At 45.6% G+C, this 22707-nt stretch overlaps 1 long non-coding RNA gene across 1 annotated transcript in view; it reads right to left on the reverse strand.

The window, feature by feature from the left end:
* LOC148123718 (uncharacterized) overlaps window positions 1-22707 on the reverse strand; it is a 194116-nt gene that overhangs the window by 57457 nt on the left and 113952 nt on the right. The gene's annotated exons all lie outside the window — the stretch shown is intronic.

The following is a 22707-nucleotide window of genomic DNA, read 5'->3' on the forward strand; positions in this document are numbered from 1 at the left end:
GAGAGGAAGGAGAGTCAGAGAAGGTAAGGCAGGAGTGGCAGCAGAAGACAGGAGTTTGTGACCAAGATATTGAAAGGGATAGTGAGATTGTATTTTTCAGGGGCTATGTAGAGGCCTGCTGTGGTCAAGAGTTTGGTGAGAATGGGAAGGGTTTTGCAACTGTGCCTTTAGGGCCTTCAGCTGCGACAAGATGTCATCCATGTAGTGGTATACAAGAAAGGAGGATATAGAGTTGCGATATGGTTGGAGAGCCACGTCAACATAGTGCTGACACATAGTGGGAGAGTTTAGCATCCCTTGAGGAAGGACTTTCCACTGATACCTTTTGGTGGGTCTGGAGTTATTCAGTTCTGGGACAGTGAAAGCAAATAGAAGCCTATCTTGGGGTTGAAGAGGGATGGAAAAAGAAGCAATCATAAGGTCAATAACTAAAGGTCAAAATGCTGTGGGATAAGGTTTGGATTGGAAGTCCACATTGCAAAGCACCCCATTGGTTGAATGATAAAGTTCATGGCCCTTAAATCTTGAAGGAGGCGATATTTCCCAGATTTCTTTTTATAACAAAAACTGGAGTATTGTGGGGGCTGGTAGAAGGTTCAATATGACCAGCACTTAATTGTTCAGGGACAAGAGCAGTCAGAGCAAGCAGCTTCTCTTGGGGAGTGGCCACTGATCTACCCATACAGGAATGGATGATTTAAGGGTAAGAGGAGAGAGAAACAGACATGATGACAATCAAGGAATGTGAAAAGGTAGCTCCAAGCTGTTCTAAAAGATCCCGACCCCACAGATTGTAAGCAAGGGAAGGATATAAGGTTTGATGAGAGCAGAAGCAGAAGCATTAGGGGTAATGGCCGTAAGCCAATTAGAGCTGACCTGAGCGCTTTGAACTCCACCAACACCTTGGACAGAAGGTGATTGTTCAAGGGGCCATTCTGGGGGCCATTCAGTCGTTGAAATAACCGGCGTCTGCTCCAGTGTCCACCAGTCCTGTAAAAAAGGGCGACCATTAAAGACACTGTTAGCAGAGGTTTTTAAAGGCTTCTATAGAGCAGTCAATAGCCATGAGGGAGGGGGAAGAGGAGGTGGGGATGGAGGAGGGAGAATAATAAGAGTGGCTCGATGGTGTTAGCAGGCAATGAGAAAGGTCTATCACCTACTGCTGTAAGAGAGAGGCAATTAGGCGGATGAGTCATAAAGAAAGGGGCGGCGATCACCCCTTCCATGATCAAAGAGGAGTTTGGGATGAGCAAGATGGGTGTGTGAGGTGAGAGTGGGCGGGGAAGTGTAACTGTGAGAGGGAGGGTAAAGACAGATCCAGGATCCTCATAGATGATAGCAGTTGAAAGCAGAACAGGAAAGCTGTTTGGGGCCATGAAGTAGAGTGCGGCCTTGGGGAGGGGCTAGCTGCTGGCCCCGAAATTGGACGATTTTCCGAGGGGGCATTTGGAGAAGGATGTGGATTAGGCGACATTGGCTAGCCCAATGGAAACCTTCGACAGCGAGGGCAAACTGTTTTTTGGCTTAACAGAGGAAGGAGGAGGTCTCCTTCCCTTGGGTGCACTGCCACCTCCTGGCGACAGCACTGAGACTTAAAATGACCGGGTTTGCCACAGTTGAAACAATTCCCTGCACGGGGGGTGGTCATGGCAAACGAGGAGGTAATGGCTGAGGCAAGGGCAGTGGCTTTATGCGCCTCAGTTCCCACGTTCTGGCATGCTTTAATATAGTCAGCAAGGGTCTGATGTGGAATGGACTGAAGAAGGTTTCAGGATTTGTTGGCAATCATCATTAGCATTAGTCACTGCAAGCTTTGAGAGAAGCTCAGCTTGCGCATGGGGGGTTTTCTATCTGCCGGTTAAGTGCATCTGATGAGCGGTCAATGAAAGAGGTATAAGGTTCAGAAGGACCCTGAAGAATTTTATGAAAAGACAAAAGAGGGTTGAGATGGGTCAGGAACCCTACGAAAGGCATTAAGAGCAGCATTACGCATGATAGGATAGCCCTCAGTAGCCATTTGAATCTCATCTTGTGGGGTGATCACGGCTCCTTGGCACAAAAGGTGATCAAGGTGACACCCTGGGAAGCCTGCTGCTGCAGCCATGGAGGCGGCCAAGCGATAATCATTGTGCCAAGCTGCAAGCTGGGAGGATGTCAGGAGCATTGAAGCCATGGATTTGCCATTCAGAAAAGAGAATATTATGGTTGTTGAGAGATATTCTCCAGCATGGCACGCACATAGGGTGACTTTAGACACAGTAGTTGGTGGTGGCAGATTTAAGATCTTTCATAAGATTCCATTCCATGGGGGCATACTGAGCAACTGGATTGCCTCCTGCCGCTGGGACTTGAAGGATCATGGGGAAGCAAGAAAGATCTTCTGCATTAATCTTCCCATTAGCTAAAGCTTCCTGAAAGGTGTTATTGAAGCAAGGGGGAGGGTATTAGAGGGGAAGGAGTCAGGTTTTGTAAGGGAAGATTTTGAGGCTGAAAGGCTGTAGGGAGGGGAGGGGAAGAGGGGGAAGAGGAGGAATGCGAGGAATGTAAGGCAGGATGTAAGGTTTTTGTTGAAGGGGAGGAGGGAGGGCAGGGGGGCGTTTGAAGACAAAGAGGAGATGGGTGAAATTTCGCTGGAAGAGGAGGTGGGGGGATTAGACAAAGAAGCTGCTGAAAGAGCAGGGGGAATTAGACAAAGAAGCTGCCGAAGAGGGCAGGGAATTTGAAGGCAAAGGAGAAGGAGGGGAGATCTTGTTGATTGAGAAGTTGAATCAGAAGAAGGATAAAAGATGTCGATCGCAGCCATGAAGCGCTCTCTCAGGTACAGAGAATATGTGGGCGCTGCCCGAGGAGGTTGATGGATCCATTTCCCAATTTTCTCCCATGTGGAGGCGTTTAAGAGTGCCATCCTCCCGGGTAGGCTGGGCAATGTTTTTTGAAGATAGAGGGAGGAAAGATATTATAGCTTTCCTTGAAAGAGAAGAACTGTCATGCCATTAGTTCTTTGCAGAGCATTGGCCTTCCCTGACTAAAAATGAAGTTCATCCACATGCTTGGACAGAACTTTGGAAAGTGGAAGCCCATACTTACGAATGCGCTTTACCGTTGCCCAGGCGTCGTGCAGTACAGGAGTCAGGGGCAGCGCCTCCCCAGAAAAGGAGCGTTGTGAAGGGGACGTGTCGTGAAGCGATCACGTCGGGGTCACCAGTTGATGCGTTGCTGGTCCCACTGCAGGGATGAGGAGTCAGCCTAGTAGCCACGCCTCGGACCGACCGCCCGGACGGGCTTCTCTCATGAAGGCAATGATGACAAAGACACAAAGGCATGTTCTTGGGAGAGAAGCCCAGAGCAAAGCTTGCCCCTCTCTTTTATTATTACCAGAAGTTTAGGGTGGGGTTTGGGGTGTATGAGAAACATTCCCCTTTTGGGTACATTTGACCATATAAGGCTATGTATTTGCATATTTGACCACATATAAGGTAACTGACCATATAAGGCATACTGACCATATAAAATTAATACCTATGTTGACCAATCATAGCTTTACACATGTTGTTGGTTGTTTTGTTACCTCCCTCACTATGTTTGACCAATCATAACTTTACACTGTGTTACCTGGCAGGTATGGTATCATTGGATCATTGGGTGATATCACCAACACTTTTTCTAGCCATTTTTCAGACATTTCTCAGGCAGTTTTGGGGACTTGTCAGTCAGTTTTTCTAGCAATTTCTCAGGCAGTTTTTCAGGCCTTTTCAGTCAGTTTTTGGGGCCTTTTCAGTCAGTTTTTCTAGTCATTTCTCATGATCAGTTTTCTAGCCATTTCTCAGGCAGTTTTCAAGCCATTTTTTCGCAGGTCAGTTTTTCTAGCCATTTCTCAGTCAGTTTTCGGGCCTTTTCAGGGCAGTTCTTCAGGCTGTTTTCGGGCATTTCTCAGTCAGTTTTGGGGGCCTTTTGGGAAGTTCTTCAGGCTGTTTTTCAGCCATTTCTCAGAGCAGTTTTTGGGCATTTTCAGTCAGTTTTTCTAGCCATTTCTCAGGCAGTTTTTCCAGCCATTTTTCTCAGGCGAGTTTTCCCAGCCATTTCTCTCAGGCAGCTTTTCTAGCCATTTCTTTCAGTCAGTCTTGGGGGCCTTTTCAGGCAGTTCTTCAGAGCCATTTTCGGGCAGATTTTCAGGCCCTTTTTCAGTCAGTTTTTGGGACCTTTTCAGTCAGTTTTCTGGCAATTTCGCAGTCAGTTTTTCTAGCCATTTCTCAGTCAGTTTTTCGGGCATTTTCAGGCAGTTTTCTAGCCATTTCTCAGTCAGTTTTCAGGGCATTTTCAGGCAGTTCTTCAGGCCATTTTGGGGGCATTTGGAGAAAATTTTTGGCCCATTTGCAGGCCATTTTTCAGCCATTTCTCAGGCAGTTTTCCAGCCATTTTCTTAGGCAGCTTTTTCTAGCCATTTCTCAGTCAGTTTTGTGGGCCTTTTCAGGCAGTTTTCCAGGCCATTTTCAGACATTTCTCAGGCAGTTTTGGGGCCTTTTCAGTCAGTTTTTCTAGCTATTTCTCAGAGCAGTTTTTCTAGCTATTTCTCAGGCAGTTTTTTCAGGCCTTTTTCAGTCAGTTTTTGGGGCCTTTTCAATCAGTTTTTGGGCCTTTTCAGTCAGTTTTTCTAGCCATTTCTCAGGCAGTTTTTCAGGCATTTTCAGTCAGCTTTTCTAGCCATTTCTCAGTCAGTTTTTCGGGCATTTTCAGGCACTTTTTCTAGCCATTTTTCAGACATTTCTCAGGCAGTTTTGGGGACTTGTCAGTCAGTTTTTCTAGCTATTTCTCAGGCAGTTTTCAGGCCTTTTCAGTCAGTTTTGGGGCCTTTTCAGTCAGTTTTTCTAGTCATTTCGCAGTCAGTTTTTCTAGCCATTTCTCAGGCAGTTTTTCAAGCCATTTCGCGAGCAGTTTTTCCAGCCATTTCTCAGGCAGTTTTCGGGCCTTTGCAGCCATTTCTCAGGCAGCTTTTCTAGCCATTTCTTCAGTCAGTCTTGGGGGCCTTTTCAGGCAGTTCTTCAGGCCGTTTTTCAGCGCATTTCTCAGGCAGTTTTTTCAGGCCTTATTCCAGTCAGTTTGGGGGCCTTTTCAATCAGTTTTGGGCCTTTTCAGTCAGTTTTTGGGGCCTTTTCAGTCAGTTTTTCTAGCCATTTCTCAGTCAGTTTTTCAGGCATTTTCAGGCAGTTTTTCTAGCCATTTCTCAGTCAGTTTTTCCAGGCATTTTCAGGCAGTTCTTCAGGCCATTTTGGGGCATTTTGGGGCAAATTTTGGCCCATTTTTGCGAGGCATTTTTTCAGCCATTTCTCAGGCAGTTTTTTCAAGCCATTTCTTCAGTCAGCTTTTCTAGCCAGTTTTCTCAGTCAGTTTTCGGGCCTTTCAGGCAGTTCTTCAGAGCTGTTTTCGGGCATTTCTCAGTCAGTTTTGGGGCCTTTTTAGGAAGTTCTTCAGGCTGTTTTTCAGCCATTTCTCAGAGCAGTTTTCAGGCCTTTTTCAGTCAGTTTTGGGGCCTTTTCAATCAGTTTTTCTAGCCATTTCTCAGGCAGTTTTTCGGGCATTTTCAGTCAGGTTTTTCTAGCCATTTCTCAGGCAGTTTTTCCAGCCATTTCTCAGGCAGTTTTTCCAGCCATTTCTCAGGCAGTTTTTCCAGCCATTTCTCAGGCAGCTTTTCTAGCCATTTCTTCAGTCAGTCTTGGGGGCCTTTTCAGGCAGTTCTTCAGGCCATTTTTCGGGCGAGTTTTTCAGGCCTTTTTCAGTCAGATTTGGGGCCTTTTCAGTCAGTTTTCAGGCAATTTCGCAGTCAGTTTTTCTAGCCATTTCTCAGTCAGTTTTGGGGCCTTTTCAGGCAGTTCTTCAGGCCGTTTTTCGGGCATTTCTCAGTCAGTTTTGGGGTTTTCTTTCAGGCAGTTTTTCCGGCCTTTTCGGGCTATTTCTCAGGCAGTTTTTCAGGCCTTTTTCAGTCAGTTTTTGGGGCCTTTTCAGTCAGTTTTTCTACTCATGTGCCACAGTCAGTTTTCTAGCCATTTCGCAGTCAGTTTTTCCAGCCATTTCGCAGTCAGTTTTTCCAGCCATTTCTCAGGCAGCTTTTCTAGCCATTTCTTCGAGTCAGTCTTGGGGCCTTTTCAGGCAGTTCTTCAGGCCCGTTCGGTTAGCTCTTTCCGGCATTTCTCAGGCAGTTTTCAGGCCTTATTCCAGTCAGTTTTGGGGGCCTTTTCAGTCAGTTTTTTGGGCCTTTTCAGTCAGTTTTGGGGCCTTTTCAGTCAGTTTTCTAGCCATTTCTCAGTCAGTCTTTTTCGGGCATTTTCAGGCAGTTTTTCAGCCATTTCTCAGTCAGTTTTTCGGGCATTTTCAGGCAGTTCTTCAGGCCATTTGGGCAGGCATTTTCTAGGCTTGGCCCATTTCAGGCATTTTTCGGGCCTTTTCAGGCCAGTTTTGTGGCCCATTTACTGATCCAGCTTTTCCAGCCATTTCTCAGGCCAGTTTTTTCCAGGCCTTTTCAGGCAGTTTTTCAAGCCATTTCTCGAGGTCAGCTTTTTCTCAGCCATTTCTCAGATATCAGTTTTCAGGGCCATTTTCAGGCAGTTTTCCAGCCATTTTCTCAGGCCAGCCATTTTTCAGTTTTCCAGCCATTTTTCAGCTTTTCGCCATTTCTTCAGTCAGTCTTGGGGGCCTTTTCAGGCAGTTCTTTCAGTTTTTAAAGACTGGGGTTTTCAGGCCTTTTCAGTCAGTTTGGAAGCACTTTTCAATCAGTTTTTTGGGCCTTTTCAGTCAGTTTTTTTCAGTCAGTTTTCAACCATTTCTCAGGCAGTTTTTCTGGGGCATTTTCAGTCAGTTTTTCTAGCCATTTCTCAGGCAGTTTTCCAGCCATTTCTCAGGCAGTTTTTCCAGCCATTTCTCAGGCAGTTTTTCCAGCCATTTCTCAGGCAGCTTTTCTAGCCATTTCTTCAGTCAGTCTTGGGGGCCTTTTCAGGCAGTTCTTCAGGCCATTTTTCAGGCAGTTTTTCAGGCCTTTTTCAGTCAGTTTGGGGGGCCTTTTCAATCAGTTTTTTGGGCCTTTTCAGTCAGTTTTTTGGGCCTTTTCAGTCAGTTTTTCTAGCCATTTCTCAGTCAGTTTTTCGGGCATTTTCAGTCAGTTTTTCTAGCCATTTCTCAGGCAGTTTTTCCAGCCATTTCTCAGGCAGTTTTTCCAGCCATTTCTCAGGCAGTTTTTCCAGCCATTTCTCAGGCAGCTTTTCTAGCCATTTCTTCAGTCAGTCTTGGGGGCCTTTTCAGGCAGTTCTTCAGGCCATTTTTCGGGCAGTTTTTCAGGCCTTTTTCAGTCAGTTTTTGGGGCCTTTTCAGTCAGTTTTTCGGGCAATTTCGCAGTCAGTTTTTCTAGCCATTTCGCAGTCAGTTTTTCTAGCCATTTCTCAGTCAGTTTTGGGGCCTTTTCAGGCAGTTCTTCAGGCCGTTTTCGGGCATTTCTCAGTCAGTTTGGGGCCTTTTCAGGCAGTTTTCTGTAGCTATTTCTCAGGCAGTTTTCAGGCCTTTTTCAGTCAGTTTTTGGGGCCTTTTCAGTCAGTTTTCTACTCATGTCACAGTCAGTTTTCTAGCCATTTCGCAGTCAGTTTCCAGCCATTTCGCAGTCAGTTTTCTAGCTATTTCTCAGGCAGTTTTTCCAGCCATTTCTCAGTCAGTTTTGGGGCCTTTTCAGGCAGTTCTTCAGAGCCATTTGGGGAGCATTTTGGGGAGACATTTTTGTACCCATTTGCAGAGCCATTTTTCAGCCATTTCTCAGGCAGTTTTCCAGCCATTTTTAGTGAGCTTTTCTAGCCATTTCTCAGGCAGTTTTGGGGCCTTTTCAGTCAGTTTTTCTAGCTATTTCTCAGGCAGTTTTTCTAGCTATTTCTCAGGCAGTTTTTCAGGCCTTTTTCAGTCAGTTTTTGGGGCCTTTTCAATCAGTTTTTTGGGCCTTTTCAGTCAGTTTTTTGGGCCTTTTCAGTCAGCTTTTCTAGCCATTTCTCAGTCAGTTTTTCGGGCATTTTCAGGCACTTTTTCTAGCCATTTTTCAGACATTTCTCAGGCAGTTTTGGGGACTTGTCAGTCAGTTTTTCTAGCTATTTCTCAGGCAGTTTTTCAGGCCTTTTTCAGTCAGTTTTTGGGGCCTTTTCAGTCAGTTTTTCTAGTCATTTCGCAGTCAGTTATTCTAGCCATTTCTCAGGCAGTTTTTCAAGCCATTTCGCAGTCAGCTTGTTATGTTTGAGCAATGAGAGCAGCTGAACCAGAGCATGAGTGTAACAATACTTTATTATAACAATAAAGGGCCTTTTGACAGTGCTTGCCACGCCTGGAACTGTTCTCGCAGCATTTCAGCAACTGGGCCTTGGACCCAGTTTTGCAGCCTGCTTTTATAGCTGGCTGCTCAGGAGGAACTAGCCAATGAGAAGGGGGAAGAACGCCACACAAAGTGAGTGACCTGAGTGAGAATTCAGGTTCTCATTTATAACACAGCTTTCTAGCTTTTTCAGTCAGTTTTTCGGCCTTTCAGCAGGAGGTTGTGCCGGGCATTTCCCTCAGTCAGTTTTGGGGGCCTTAGGACAGTTCTTCAGGGCTGTTTTTCAGCCACAGGCAGTTTTTCTCAGTCAGTTTTCCAGCCTATTTTCAGGCAGTTTTTCACATTTTCAGTCAGTTTTTTAGCCAAGGCAGTTTTCAGGCATTTCTCAGTCAGTTTTAGGCCATTTCAGGCCTTTTCAGGCAGTTCTTCAGGCTGTTTTTCAGCCATTTCTCAGGCAGTTTTTCAGGCCTTTTTCAGTCAGTTTTTGGGGCCTTTTCAATCAGTTTTTCTAGCCATTTCTCAGGCAGTTTTTCGGGCATTTTCAGTCAGTTTTTCGGGCCTTTCAGTCAGTTTTTCAGGCCATTTCTCAGGCAGTTTTCCAGCCATTTCTCAGGCAGTTTTTCCAGCCATTTCTCCCCCCCCCCCCCCCCCCCCCCCCCCCCCCCCCCAGTTTCTCAGGCATTTTTTTCCAGCCATTTCTCAGGCAGCTTTTCTAGCCATTTCTTCAGTCAGTCTTGGGGGCCTTTTCAGGCAGTTCTTCAGGCCATTTTTCGGGCAGTTTTTCAGGCTTTTTCGGGCCTTTTTCAGTCAGTTTTGGGGGGCCTTTTCAATCAGTTTTGGGCCTTTTCAGTCAGTTTTTGGGCCTTTTCAGTCAGTTTTCTGGCCATTTCTCAGTCAGTTTTCGGGCCTTTCTCAGTCGTTTTCAGGGCGCCCTTTTCAGTCAGTTTTTCTAGCCATTTCTCAGGCAGTTTTCCGGCCATTTCTCAGGCAGTTTTCCAGGCATTTCTCAGGCGGTTTTTTCAGCCATTTTCTCAGTTTGCAGCCCTTCTTTGCAGCCATTTCTGGCCATGTCAGTCGTTTTCAGGCCCTTTTCAGCGGTTTTCAAGCCATTTTTCGGGCAGTTTTTCAGGCCTTTCTCAGTCAGTTTTTGGGGCCTTTTCGGTCAGTTTTTCGGCTTGGGCAGTTTCAGTCAGTTTTTCTAGCCATTATCAGTCATTTTTTCCAGCCATTTCTCAGTCAGTTTTCTAGCCATTTTCAGTCAGTTTTCACCTTTTCAGGCAGTTTTGGGGCATTTCTCAGGTCGTTTTTCAGGCCTTTTCAGGCAGTTTTTTTTCAGCCTATTTTCGGGCCTTTTTCAGTCAGTTTTTTGGGCCTTTTTCAGTCAGTTTCTGGGGCCCTTTTTCAGTCAGTTTTCTAGCCATTTTCAGTCAGTTTTTCTAGCCATTTCTCAGTCAGTTTTTTCAGCCATTTCTCAGTCAGTTTTTTTTTCGGCTCTTTTCTCAGGCATTTTCAGCCATTTTTCTAGCCATTTCTCAGTCAGTTTTTGGGGGCTTTTCAGGCAGTTCTTCAGGCCGTTTTCGGCATTTTTCGGGCCATTTCCAGTCAGTTTCGGGCCTTTTCTCAGGCAGTTTTCCAGCCACTTCTCAGTCAGCCCCCCCCCCCCCCCCCCCTTTTCTAGCGTTTTCCCGGCCTTTTTCAGGCGGTTTTGCAGTCGTTTTCGCCATTTCCCCTCAGTCAGTTTGGGGCCTTTTCAGGTTCTTCAGTTTTCGGGCATTTCTCAGGCAGTTTTCGGGCATTTCTCAGTCAGTTTTCGGGCCATTTCTCAGGTCAGCCTTTTTCAGGCGTTTTCAGGCCTTTTTCAGTCAGTTTTGGGGGCCTTTTCAGGCGGTTTTCTGCTTTTCTCAGGCAGTTTTTCAGGCCATTTTCAGTCAGTTTTTCAGCCCTTTTCAGTCTTCCCCCCCCCCCCCCCCCCCCCTTCTGGGCCGGTTTTTCAGCCCATTTCAGGGCAGTTTTAGGCCTTTCTCAGCCGTTTCAGGCCTTTTCAGTCAGTTTTTCAGCCATTTCTCAGGCAGTTTTCCGGCCTTTTCAGTCAGTTTTTCTAGCCATTTCTCAAGCAGTTTTCGGGCATTTTCAGGCAGTTTTCCAGCCATTCTCGGGCAGTTTTCCAGCCATTTTTCAGGCAGTTTTCCAGCCATCTTTTCAGGCAGTTCTTCCAGGCCATTTTCCAGCCATTTCTCAGTCAGTTTTCGGGCCCTTTCCGGTCAGGTTTTTCAGGCGTTTGCAGCCAGTTTTCCGGCCTTTCTCAGTCAGTTTTGGGGCCTTTTCAGGCAGTTCTTCAGGCAGTTTTGGGCATTTTCAGGCAGTTTTTCGGGCCTTTTCAGTCAGTTTTGGGGCCTTTTCAGGCAGTTTTCTAGCCATTTCTCGGGCAGTTTTTCCGGGCATTTTCAGTCGGTTTTGGGCCTTTTCAGTCGGTTTTCGGGCCTTTTCAGCCCTCTCAGTCAGTTTTGGGCCTTTTTCGGGCGGTTTTTCAGCCAGTTTTCTCAGGCATTTCTCAAACAGTTTTCAGGCATTTCTCAGTCAGTTTTGGGGCCCTTTGCAGTTTTTCTCAGGCCATTCGGTTCAGTTTCGGGCTTCTCAGGCAGTTTTCAGGCCATTTCCAGTCAGTTTTTTGGGCCTTTTCAGCCAGTTTTCCAGCCATTTCTCAGGCAGTTTTTCCGGCCATTTTCCAGGCAGTTTTTAGCCATTTCTCAGGCAGTTTTTCAGCCATTTTCAGGCAGTTTTCAGCCATTTCTCAGGCAGTTTTCCAGCCGCCCTTTTCAGGCCCAGCTTGCAGTCTTTTTCGGGCCTTTTCAGTCAGTTTTCGGGCCTTTTCAGTCAGTTTTTAGGCCTTCCCTGCCAGTTTTTCTAGCCATTTCTCAGTCAGTTTTCTAGGCCATTTCTCAGTCAGTTTTTGGGCCTTTCTCGGTCAGTTTTCGGGGCCTTTCTCAGTCAGTTTTCGCGGCCATTTTCCCAGGCAGTTTTTCTAGCCATTTCTCAGCGCATTTTCAGGCCATTTTCGCAGTCGCAGTTTGGCGCCATTTCTCAGGCAGTTTTTCCAGCCATTTCTCAGGCAGTTTTCAGCCATTTCTCAGGCAGTTTTTCTAGCCATTTCTCAGGCAGTTTGGGGGCCTTTTCAGGCAGTTTTTCAAGCTCAGTTTTTCGGGCAGTTTTCAGGCCTTTTCAGTCAGTTTTTAGGTTTTCACTTTTTTTGGCCATTTGCAGTCAGTTTTTTGGCCTTTTTTCGGCAGTTTTTCAGCCATTTCTCAGGCAGTTTTCGGGCCATTTTCAGGCAGTTTTTTCAGCCGTTTTTCAGGCAGTTTTGGGGCCTTTTCAGTCAGTTTTTCGGCCATTTTTCAGGCAGTTTTTGGGCCATTTTTCAGGCAGTTTTCCAGGCTTTTCAGTCAGTTTTTCGGCCATTTTCAGTCAGTTTTCTAGCCATTTCTCAGGTAAGTTTTTTTCGGCCATTTTCAGTCAGCTTTTTCGCCATTTCTCCAGTCAGTTTGTCGGGCAGTTCTCAGGCAGTTCTTCGCCATTTTTTCAGGCCATTTCCAGCAGTTTTAAGGTCTTTTCAGTCAGTTTTGCCTTTTTCAGCCAGTTTTTTGGCCTCTCTCAGGCAGTTTTCGGGCCAGTTTCCGGTTTTCTAGCGTTTTCAGTCAGTTTTTTGAAGGCATTTTCAGTCAGTTTTCTAGCCATTTCTCAGTCAGTTTTTCAGCCATTTCTCAGGCAGTTTTCAGGCCATTTCATCAGGTTTTCGGGCCATTTCATGGCTTTTTCAGGTTCATTTTCCGCCATTTTCGGCCGGCGGCCTTTTGCAGTTTCTCATTTCTCAGTCAGTTTTCAGGCCATTTTTCAGTCAGTTTTTCCAGCCATTCTTTCTCAGTCAGTTTTTCGGGCCTTTTGGGCGCCAGGCTTTTTCGAGCCATTTCTCAGCCTTTCAGTTTTCTCAGCCATTTTTGGGCCTTTTCAGGCAGTTCTTCAGGCAGTTTTCAGGCCTTTCTTCAGTCAGTTTTCGGCCCTTTCCAGGCAGTTTTAGGCCTTTTCAGGCAGTTTTCCAGCCATTTCTCAGGCAGTTTTCAGGCCTTTTTCAGTCAGTTTTTTTAGCCCTTTCTCAGGCAGTTTTCCGGCCTTCTCAGTCAGTTTTCCAGCCATTTTCGGTCAGTTTTTCCAGCCTTTCTCAGGCAGTTTTCCCTTACCAGTTTTTCCAGTCAGTTTCTTCAGGCCTTTTCAGGCAGTTTTTCAGGCATTTTTCAGGGCAGTTTTCAGCCATTTCTAGTCAGTTTTTCAGTCAGCATTTTTTCCAGCCATTTCTCAGTCAGTTTTGGCATTTTTTCTCAGTCAGTTTTCAGGCCTTTCAGGCATTTCTCAGGCAGTTTTTCAGGGCATTTTTCAGGCGTTTTTCAGGCATTTTCAGTCAGTTTTGGGGCCTTTTCAATCCAGTTTTTCTTGGCCCTTTTCAGCATTTTTTGGCCTTTTCCCCACCAGCCTTTCTCAGTCAGTTTTTCCAGCCATTTCTCAGGCGTTTTTCCAGCCAGTTCTCCAGTCAGTTTTTAGGGCCTTTTCAGGCAGTTTTCAGGACTATTTCGGCTGTTTTTCACCATTTCTCAGGCTGGTTTTGGCCACTTTCAGTCAGTTTGCTTTTGGCCTTTTCTGGCGCTTTTCTCGGTCAGTTTCTAGCCATTTCTCAGTCAGTTTTGCTGCAGCCTTTTCTCAGGCAGTTTTCCAGCCTTTTCGGTCAGTTTTTTGGGGCCTTTTCAGTCAGTTTTTCAGCCATTTTCACCATTTCTCAGGCATTTTCAGTTTGGCAGTTTTCATTTTTCTAGCCATTTCGCAGGCAGTTTTCCAGCCATTTTTCCAGGCAGTTTTCCAGCCATTTTCTCAGGCTGTTTTCCAGCCATTTCTCAGGCAGTTTTCAGGCCTTTTCAGCGGTTTTTCAGCCATTTTCGGGGCAGTTTTTCCGGCCATTTCTCAGGCCGTTTTCCGGCCATTTCAGTCATTTTCTGCCTTTTCAGGCAGTTTCTCAGCCATTTCTCAGGCAGTTTTCAGCCTTTTCAGTCAGTTTTCGGGCCATTCTCAGTCAGTTTTTTCGAGCCATTTCTCAGGCAGTTTTCTAGCCATTTCTCAGCAGTTTTCCAGGCATTTTTCAGTCAGTTTTCGGTCAGTTTCTTCGGGCCTTTTCAGGCAGTTTTTCGGCCATTCTCAGTCAGTTTTGCAGCCTTTTCAGTCAGTTTTCTGGCATTTCTTCAGTCAGTTTTCGGGCCTTTTCAGGCAGTTTTTCCTAGCCATTTCTCAGGTCAGTTTTGGGCCATTTCTTCAGTCAGTTTTTCTAGGCCATTTCTCAGGCAGTTCTTCAGGCCATTTTCAGGCAGTTTTGGGCCTTTTTCAGTCAGTTTTGCAGCATTTCTTCGGTCAGTTTTCTAGCCATTTCCCCAGTTTTCAAGCATTTCGCGGGCAGTTTTCATTTTTCAGCCATTTCTCCTCAGTCAGTTTTCAATGCCATTTCTCAGTCAGTTTTCCGGGCCTGTTTCAGGCAGTTTTCAGGCCATTTTCAGTGGGCAGTTTCTCAGTCCATTTTCAGGCCTTTTCAGGCAGTTTTTCAGGCAGTTTTCCTGGCCATTTCCTCAGGCAGTGCAGTTTTTGGGCCATTTTCAGTCAGTTTGGGGCTTCTTTTCAGGCAGTTTTCGCCATTTCTCCGGGCAGTTTTTCAGCCATTTTTCAGTCAGTTTTCAGGTCTTTCAGTTTTTTCTAGGCATTTTTCAGTCAGTTTTTCTAGCCATTTCTCAGGCAGTTTTTCTAGCCATTTCTCAGGTCAGTTTTTCCAGCCATTTCTCAGGCAGTTTTCAGCCTTTTTCAGGTCAGATTTTGGGGCCCTTTTCAGTCAGTTTTTTCAGCCATTTCTCAGTCAGTTTTGGGCCGCACTTTTTCAGCCAGTTTTCAGCCAGTTTTCAGGCATTTTTGGGCCCTTTTCAGACGGTTTTTCCAGCCATTTCTCAGTCAGTTTTTCCGGCCTTTTTCTCAGTCAGTTTTCGCGCCATTTCTCAGTCGGTTTTCCGGCCTTTTCAGGCAGTCATTTGGGGGCCATTTCAGGCAGTTTTCAGGCCATTTTTTCAGGCAGTTTTTCGGCCATTTCTCAGGCCAGTTTTGGGCCATTCAGCCCATTTCGGGCCATTTCTCAGGCAGTTTCTTATTTCAGGTTTCCAGCCATTTCTCAGGCAGTTTTCTAGCCATTTCTCAGTCAGTTTGGGGCCTTTTTCAGGCGGTTTTCGGGCCATTTTCGGTCAGTTTTAGCCATTTTTCAGGCAGTTTTTCGGGCCTTGTCAGTTCAGCCTTTTTTGGGCAGTTTTTTCAGTTTTCGTCTTTGGTCAGTCAGTTTTCTAGCAATTTCTCAGTCAGTTTTCGGGCCTTTTCCAGCCTTTTTTAAGGGCGGTTTGTTTCCGGCCATTTTCAGTCAGTTTTTTTGGCCATTTTTCTCAGTCAGTTTTTGGGCCTTTTTCAGTCAGTTTTGCAGCTATTTTCAGGTCAGTTTTAGGCCTTTTTCAGTCAGTTTTTGGGCGCCTTTCTCAGGAGTCAGTTTTTCTCAGCCATTTCTCAGTCATTTCTTTTCCAGCCATTTCTCAGGCAGTTTTTCGGGCCTTTCTCAGTCAGTTTCTTCTCAGGCAGTTTCTTCAGGCAGTTTTTCTAGCATTTTCCTCAGTTTTCCAGGCATTTTCAGTTTTCAGTTTTGGGGCCTTTTCTCAGGCCGTTTTCTAGCCATTTCTCCAGTTTTTGGGGGCCTTCTCAGGCAGTTTTTTCAGCCCTTTTCATCAGCGCAGTCCAGGCCTTTTCAGTCGGTTTTTCAGGCCTTTTCAGTCAGTTTTCAGCCACTTTCCCTCAGTCAGTTTTCGGGCCATTTCTCAGTCAGTTTGGGGCCTTTTCGGGCAGTTTTTTTCAGTTTTTTCAGGCAGTTTTTCTAGCCATTTCTCAGGCAGTTTTCGGGCCTTTTTTCAGTTTTCAGCCTTTTCAGCAGTTGGGCCTTTTCAGGCAGTTTTTCAGGCCATTTCTCAGTCAGTTTTCCAAGCCTTTTTCGGGCATTGCAGCTTTTCTAGCCATTTCTCAGTCAGTTTTTTTCAGGCGGGTTTCTCAGGCATTTTTCCAGCCATTTCTTCAGTCAGTGTTTGGGGCCTTTTCAGTCAGTTCTTCTAGCCATTTCTCAGGCAGTTTTCCCTCAGGCCTTTTTCAGGCAGTTTTTGGGGCGCTTTTCAGTCAGTTTTTGGTCGTTTTTCTCAGTCAGTTTTTCTAGCCATTTCTCGATCAGTTTTCAGGCCTTTTTCAGCGAAGTTTTTTTCTAGCCAGTTTTCAGGTCAGTTTTCGGGCCTTTTTCAGTGCAGTTTTTTAGCCATTTCTCAGTCAGTTTTCAAGCCATTTTTTCAGTCAGTTTTGCGGCCATTTTCAGGCAGTTTTTGGGGCCATTTCCAGGCAGTTTTCAGGCCTTTTCGATCAGTTTTTCCAGCCATTTCTCAGTCGGTTTTCTCCCGGGCCTCTTCAGTTTTTCTAGCCATTTCTCAGGCAGTTTTCGGAGCCATTCTCAGGCGTTTTTCATTTGGCCAGTTTCTCAGGCAGTTTTGTAGGGCATTTTTCAGGCAGTTTTCGTCGGTCAGTTTTTCAGTCAGTTTTTTAGGCGTCCTTTTTCAGCCAGTTTTTCTCAGGCATTTTTCAGTCAGTTGGGGCTTTTCAGTCAGTTTTCCGGCCATTTTCAATCAGTTTTTGTCAGCCATTTCTCAGGCAGTTTTTCTGGGCCATTTTCAGGCAGTTTTTTGGGCCATTTTTCAGGCAGTTTTTGGGCATTTCTCAGGCAGTTTTTCGGGCCTTTCTCAGGCAGTTTTTCCAGCCATTTCAGTCAGTTTTTCAGGCCTTTTCAGGCGTTTTTGCGCTTTTCAGGCAGTTTTTCAGGCATTTTTCTCAGGTCGTTTTGGGGCCTTTTCAGTCCGTTTTTCGGGCCTACTTCTCAGGCAGTTTTCGGGCATTTCTCAGATCAGTTTGGGGCCTTTTCGGTCAGTTTTCTAGCCATTTCTCAGGCAGTTTTTTCAGCCATTTTGCAGTCAGTTTTCCAAGCCATTTTCAGTCAGTTTTCGAGCCATTTCAGTCAGTTTTTTAGCCATTTCTCAGCATCAGCTTTTCTCAGCCTTTCGCAGGCAGTTTTCCTAGGCCATTTCTCAGGCCAGCCTTCTCAGGCAGTTTTCGGGCCATTTCTCAGTCAGTTTTTAGCCCAGGCCTTTTCAGGGTTTTTCAAGCCAGTTTCTCAGGCCAGTTTTCGGCCTTTTCAGTCAGTTTTTTGGGCCTTTTCAGGCAGTTTTTCTATAGCCATTTCTCAGGCAGTTTTCGGCCAGTTTTCTCAGGCAGTTTTTCTGGCCTTTTTTCAGGCAGTTTTTCAGCCACTTTTCGGGCAGTTTTTCCAGCCATTTCCAGGACAGTTTTCTAGCTATTTTTCAGTCGTTTTCTCAGGCCGTTTTTCAGTCAGTGGGCTTTTGGGGCCTTTTCAATCAGTTTTCTGGGCCATTTTCAGTCAGTTTTTCGGGCCTTTTCAGTCAGTTTTTCTGGCCATTTCTCAGTCAGTTTTGGGCCTTTTCAGGCAGTTCTTCTGGCCATTTTCAGGGCATTTCTGGCAGTTTTAGGGGCTTGTCAGTCAGTTTTTCCAGCCATTTTCTCAGGCAGTTTTCTCAGCCTTTTCAGTCAGTTTTGGGCCCTTTCTCAGTCAGTTTTCTAGCCATTTCTCAGTCAGTTTTTCCAGGCCATTTCAGGCAGTTTTTCAGGCCATTTCTCAGGCAGTTTTGGGCCTCGGCCTTTTCAATCAGTTTTTCTGGCCATTTCTCAGTCAGTTTTTGGGCCTTTTCAGGCAGTTTTTCAGGCCATTTCTCAGGCAGTTTTTCAGGCCTTTTTCAGTCAGTTTTTGGGCCTTTTCAGTCAGTTTTTCTAGCCATTTCTCAGTCAGTTTTTTAGCCATTTTCAGTCAGTTTTTCTAGCCATTTTCAGGCAGCAGTTTTCAGCCGTTTTCAGCAGCTGTTTCTCCGTCAGTTTTCACCCTTTTCAGGCAGTTTTGGCCTTTTCTCGGCAGTTTTCAGGCATTTTCAGTCAGTTTTTCTGGCCATTTTTCAGTCAGTTTTCCCAGCCATTTCAGTCAGTTTTCTGGCCTTTTCTCAGGCAGTTTTTCAGGCCATTTCTCAGTCATTTTTTGGGCATTTCTCAGTCAGTTTTTCAGCCATTTTTCGGTCAGTTTTTGGGGCATTTTTCAGTCAGTTTTTGGGGCCATTTTCAGTCAGTTTTTCAGGCCTTTTCAGGCCGTTCTCCAGGCAGTTTTCGCCATTTTCAGGCAGTTTTTTAGGGCCCTTCTCAGGTCAGTTTTCTAGCCATTTCTCAGGCAGTTTTTCTAGCCATTCTCAGGCTTCATTTCCTTTTCAGGCCAGTTTCTCAGTCTTCAGTTTTTCAGGCATTTTCAGGCCAGTTTTTGGGGCCCCTTTTCAGGCCAGTTTTTCAGCCATTTCTCAGTCCAGTTTTTTTAGGCCTTTTGCAGTCAGTTTTTGGGGCCCTTTTCAGTCAGTTTTCGGGCCATTTTTCAGTCAGTTTTTTCAGCCATTTTCAGTCAGTTTTCAGCCATTTCTCAGTCAGTTTTGGGCCTTTTCAGGCAGTTTTCTTTTCAAGCGTTTTTCGGCAGTTTTTCAGGCACGGCCTTTTCAGGCGTTTGGGCCTTCGCAGTCGGTTTTCTAGGCCTTTCTCAGTCAGTTTTTGGGCCTTTTCAGTCAGTTTTTGGGGCCTTTTCAGTCAGTTTTTCGGGCCATTTTCAGTCGGTTTTCCAGTCATTTTCCTTCGCAGTTTGGGCTTTCCCACCATTTCCGCCATTCTCGCGGTTTTCCGGCCATTTCGCAGGCAGTTTTCAGCCAGTTTTCTCAGGCAGTTTTTCTAGCCATTTCTCAGTCAGTTTTTCCAGCCTTTTCAGGCAGTTTTTCAGGTTTTTTGGGCATTTCTCAGTCAGTTTTTTCTGGGGCGCTCTCCAGCAATTTCTTGGGCCTTTTCAGCCATTTCTCGGGCAGTTTTTCGGGCCCTTTTGCCAGGCAGTTTTCGGGCCTTTTCAGGCACCTTTTTCAGCCAGTTTTGGGGCAGTTTTCTCGGCCTTTTTTCTGCATTTCTCAGTCAGTTTTCTAGCCATTTCTCAGTCAGTTTTCAGCCATTTCTCAGGCAGTTTTTCAGCCATTTCTCAGGCAGTTTTTCTAGCCATTTCTTCAGTCAGTTTTTCGGGCCTTTTCAGGCAGTTTTTCCAGCCTTTTCGGTCAGTTTTTTTCCATTTCGCCAGTTTTAGGCCATTTTCAGGCAGTTTTCAGGCCATCAGTTTTCAGGCCATTTCTCAGTCAGTTTTCTGGGCCTTTTCAGTCAGTTTTTCGGGCATTTTTTCAGTCAGTTTTTCAGCAGTGGCTCTGCAGTCAGTTTTTCTAGCCATTTCTCAGGCAGTTTTCAGGCCTATTTCTCAGGCAGTTTTCCGGGCCTTTCTCCGGTCAGTTTTGGGGCCTTTTTCAGTCAGTTTTCTAGGCATTTTCGGGTCATCTTTCGGGCATTTCCAAGCCAGTTTTTCGGCCATTTTCAGGCAGTTTTTCAGCCATTTTCGGCAGTTTTCAGCCATTTCTCAGGCCTTTTTTCCCATTTCTCAGTCAGTTTTGGGGCCTTTCCAGGCAGTTTCTCAGGCCTTTCTCGAGCTTTTTTCAGGCATTTTCAGTCAGTTTTCAGGCCTTTTCAGTCAGTTTTTGAGCCTTTTCAGTCAGTTTTGGGCCTTTTTCAGTCAGTTTTTGGGCCATTTCTCAGTCAGTTTTTGGGCCTTTCGGGCCAGTTTTTTCGGCCATTTCTCAGTCAGTTTTTCCGGGCATTTTCAGGCAGTTTTTCAGGCCCTTTTCGGACAGTTTCGGGCCGTTTTCCGCCAGTTCTCAGTCAGTTTTCCCAGGCCAGTTTTTCGGGCCATTTTCCAGTCAGTTTTCAGGCCATTTTCAGTTTTCAGTTTTTCTAGCCATTTCTCAGTCAGTTTTTCCAGCCATTTTCAGGCAGTTTTTTGAGCCTTTTCTCAGGGCAGTTTTTCTGGCGTTTTTCAGCAGGCATTTCTCAGTCAGTTTTTTCGGCCATTCTCCAGTCAGTTTCTCAGCCATTTTTCAGTCAGTTTTTGGGTTTTCAGCCAGTTTTTTCAGGTCTCTTTTCAGTTTCGCCATTTCTCGGTCAGTTTTTTCAGGCATTTTCAGGCAGTTTAGATTTTTTTAGCCATTTCTCAGGTCAGTTTTGGGGCCTTTTCAGGCAGTTTTGGCATTTCTCAGGCAGTTTTTCGGCCACTTTCTCAGGCAGTTTTTCCAGCCTTTTTCAGTCAGTTTTGGGCCTTTTCAGGCGGTTCTTTGGCCAGGCCATTTTCGCCATTTCAGGCAGTTTTGGGGCAGTTTTCATCATTTTCAGCCTTTCTCAGGCCATTTTTCAGGCATTTCTCAGGCAGTTTTCCGGCCAGTTTCTCAGGCAGTTTTTCCAGCCATTTCTCAGTCAGTTTTTGGGCCTTTTCAGTCAGTTTTAGGGCCTTTTCAGGCAGTTTTCGGCCACTTTCTCGGGCAGTTTTCGGGCCATTTCTCAGTCAGTTTTTCAGGCCTTTTCAGTTCCAGTTTTTAGGCCTTTTGGGCCCTTCAGGCAGTTTTTCGGGCCTTTTCAGTCGGTTTTCTAGCCATTTCTCAGTCAGTTTTTCTGGGCCTTTTCAGGCAGTTTTTCGGCCATTTCTCAGTCAGTTTTTCAGGCCATTTTTCAGGCAGTTTTTCAGCCATTTTCTCAGTTCCTTTTCAAGCCATTTTCCAGGCAGTTTTTCAGCCATTTCGGCGGTTTTTCAGGCAGTTTTTCAGGCCATTTTCAGGCAGTTCTTTGGGGCCTTTTCAGGCCAGTTTTTAGGGCCTTTCTCAGTCAGTTTTGCCAGCTATTTCAGGCAGTTTTTCAGGCCTTTTTCAGTCAGTTTTGGGGCCTTTTCAGTCAGTTTTTTCCGGGCCTTTTCTCAGGCAGTTTTCAGGCGCTTTTCGGTCAGTTTTTCGGGCATTCTTCAGTCAGTTTTTCTAGCCATTTCTCAGTCAGTTTTCGGGCTTTTTCAGTCAGTTTTGGGCCTTTTTCGGTCAGTTTTCGTCCGCAGTTTTTCCGCCATTTTTCGGTCGTTTTCCAGCCATTTTTCAGTCAGTTTTTCTAGCCTTTCTCAGGCAGTTTTTAGCCATTTCTCAGGCAGTTCTTTTCAGCCAGTTTTCGGGCAGTTTTCGGGGGCCTTTGAAGACAGTTTTGGGCCATTTTTCAGGCCGTTTTCCAGCCATTTTTCAGTCAGTTTTTTTCACTTTTCAGGCAGTTTTCCTGGCCTTTCTTCAGTCAGTTTTTCAGGCCTTTCAGGCAGTTTTTCAGCCATTTCTCAGGCAGTTTTCAGGGCCATTTCAGGCCAGTTTTTTTCGGGCATTTCTCAGTCAGTTTTGGGGCCTTTTCAGGCAGTTTTCTTTCGGCCATTTTCAGGGCATTCGGCAGTTTTTTCAGGCTTTTCTAGCTATTTCTCAGGCGGTTTTGGGGCCTTTTCAGGCCTTCTTCAGGCCGTTTTGGGGCCTTTTTCAGGCAGTCTTTTCAGGCTTTTTCTCACCATTTCTCAGGCAGTTTTCAGGCCTTTTTCAGTCAGTTTTTGGGGCCTTTTCAGTCAGTTTTTCTAGCCATTTCTCAGTCAGTTTTTCTAGCCATTTCTCAGTCAGTATTTTTTTTTTTTTTTTTTTTTTTTTTTTTTTTTTTTCTAGCCATTTCTCAGTCAGTTTTTCCGGCCTATTTCTCAGGCAGTTTTTCCAGCCATTTCTCAGGCAGTTTTCGCCTTTTCAGTCAGTTTTGGGGCCTTTTCAGGCAGTTCTCCGCCATTTTCCGCAGCAGTTTTCAGGCCATTTCAGCCAGTTTGGGGCCTTTCCAGGCGTTTCGCCGCTTTTCCGGCGTTTTCAGGCGGTTTTTCCTTTTCTTCAGTCAGTTTTTGGGCCTTTTCAGGCGGTTTTTCAGGCCATTTTTCGGTCCAGTTTTTGGCCATTTTCAGTCGGTTTTTTGGCCATTTCGCAGTCCGTTTTCCGGCCATTTCTCAGTCAGTTTTTCCAAGCCATTTCTCAGTCAGTTTTTTCCAGCCATTTCTTTCCCAGCCTTTTCTCAGTTTTGGGGCCTTTTCAGGCAGTTCTTCGGCCATCGGCGGCATTTTTGCAGGCATTTTTCAGCCATTTTTCAGGCCAGTTTTCGGCCATTTCTCAGGCAGTTTTCGGCCATTTCTCAGGCAGCTTTTCCAGCCCTTTTTCAGTCAGTGTTTTCAGGCGCCTTTTTCAGGCTTTTGGGCCGTTTTCAGGCCGTTTCTCGGGCAGTTTTTCAGGCATTCTCCGGCCAGCTTTCCGGCCCATTCTCGGCAGCCCTTCGCCTTTTCTCTGCGCTCATTTTCAGGCATTTCTCAGTCAGGTCTTTCGGGCAGTTTTCAGGCCTTTTCAGTTTTTTTCAGGCCATTTTCGTGGCCTTTTCGGGCAGTTTCTCAGGTCAGTTTTTCGGGCATTTCTCAGGCAGTTTTTCAGGCAGTTTTTAGCTATTTCTCAGGCAGTCGTTTCGGGCCTTTTTCAGTCAGTTTTTGGGCCTTTTCAGTCAGTTTTTGGGCTCTTTCAGTCAGTTTTCGGCCATTTCTCAGTCAGTTTTTTCAGGCCTTTTCAGTCAGTTCTTCACCTTTTCAGCCAGTTTTCTCATAATTTTTCAGCAGTTTTTCAGGCATTTCTCAGTCAGTTTTGTCTTTTCAGTCAGTTTTCGGTCATTTTTCAGATCCGGTTTTCTAGCCCATTTTTCAGTCAGTTTTGGGCCTTTTCAGGCCATTTTTCTCAGGCCCGTTTTTCAGGCCATTCCAGTTTTTTCTAGCCATTTTTCCAGTCAGTTTTTCGGGCCATTTCTCAGTCAGTTTTTTGGGCCTTTCTCAGTCAGTTTTCCAGGCCTTTCTCAGGCATTTTTTCTGGCCATTTCTCAGCTCAGTCAGTTTTCGGGCCTTTTTCAGGCAGTTTTCCCCTTTCTCAGGCAGTTTTCAGGCCTTTTCAGTCAGTTTTTGGGGCCATTTCCAGTCAGTTTTGCGGCCGTCGTCAGGTTTTCCAGCCATTTTCAGGCAGTTTTCCAGCCATTTCGGCAGCTTTTTCTTCTGCCATTTCTCAGTCGGTTTTCGGCCATTTCTCAGTCAGTTTGGGCCCTTTTCAGCCGGTTTTTTTCAGGCATTTTCCAGTCAGTTTTGGGGCCTTTTCAGTGCCGTTTTCGGCCATTTCTCAGTCAGTTTTCAGCCATTTCTCAGT

This window comes from Pseudonaja textilis, unplaced genomic scaffold (genome assembly GCF_049901715.1).
Source record: "Pseudonaja textilis isolate UNSWEBS1 unplaced genomic scaffold, rPseTex1.2 PTEXSCF22, whole genome shotgun sequence".
Lineage (NCBI taxonomy): Eukaryota > Metazoa > Chordata > Lepidosauria > Squamata > Elapidae > Pseudonaja > Pseudonaja textilis.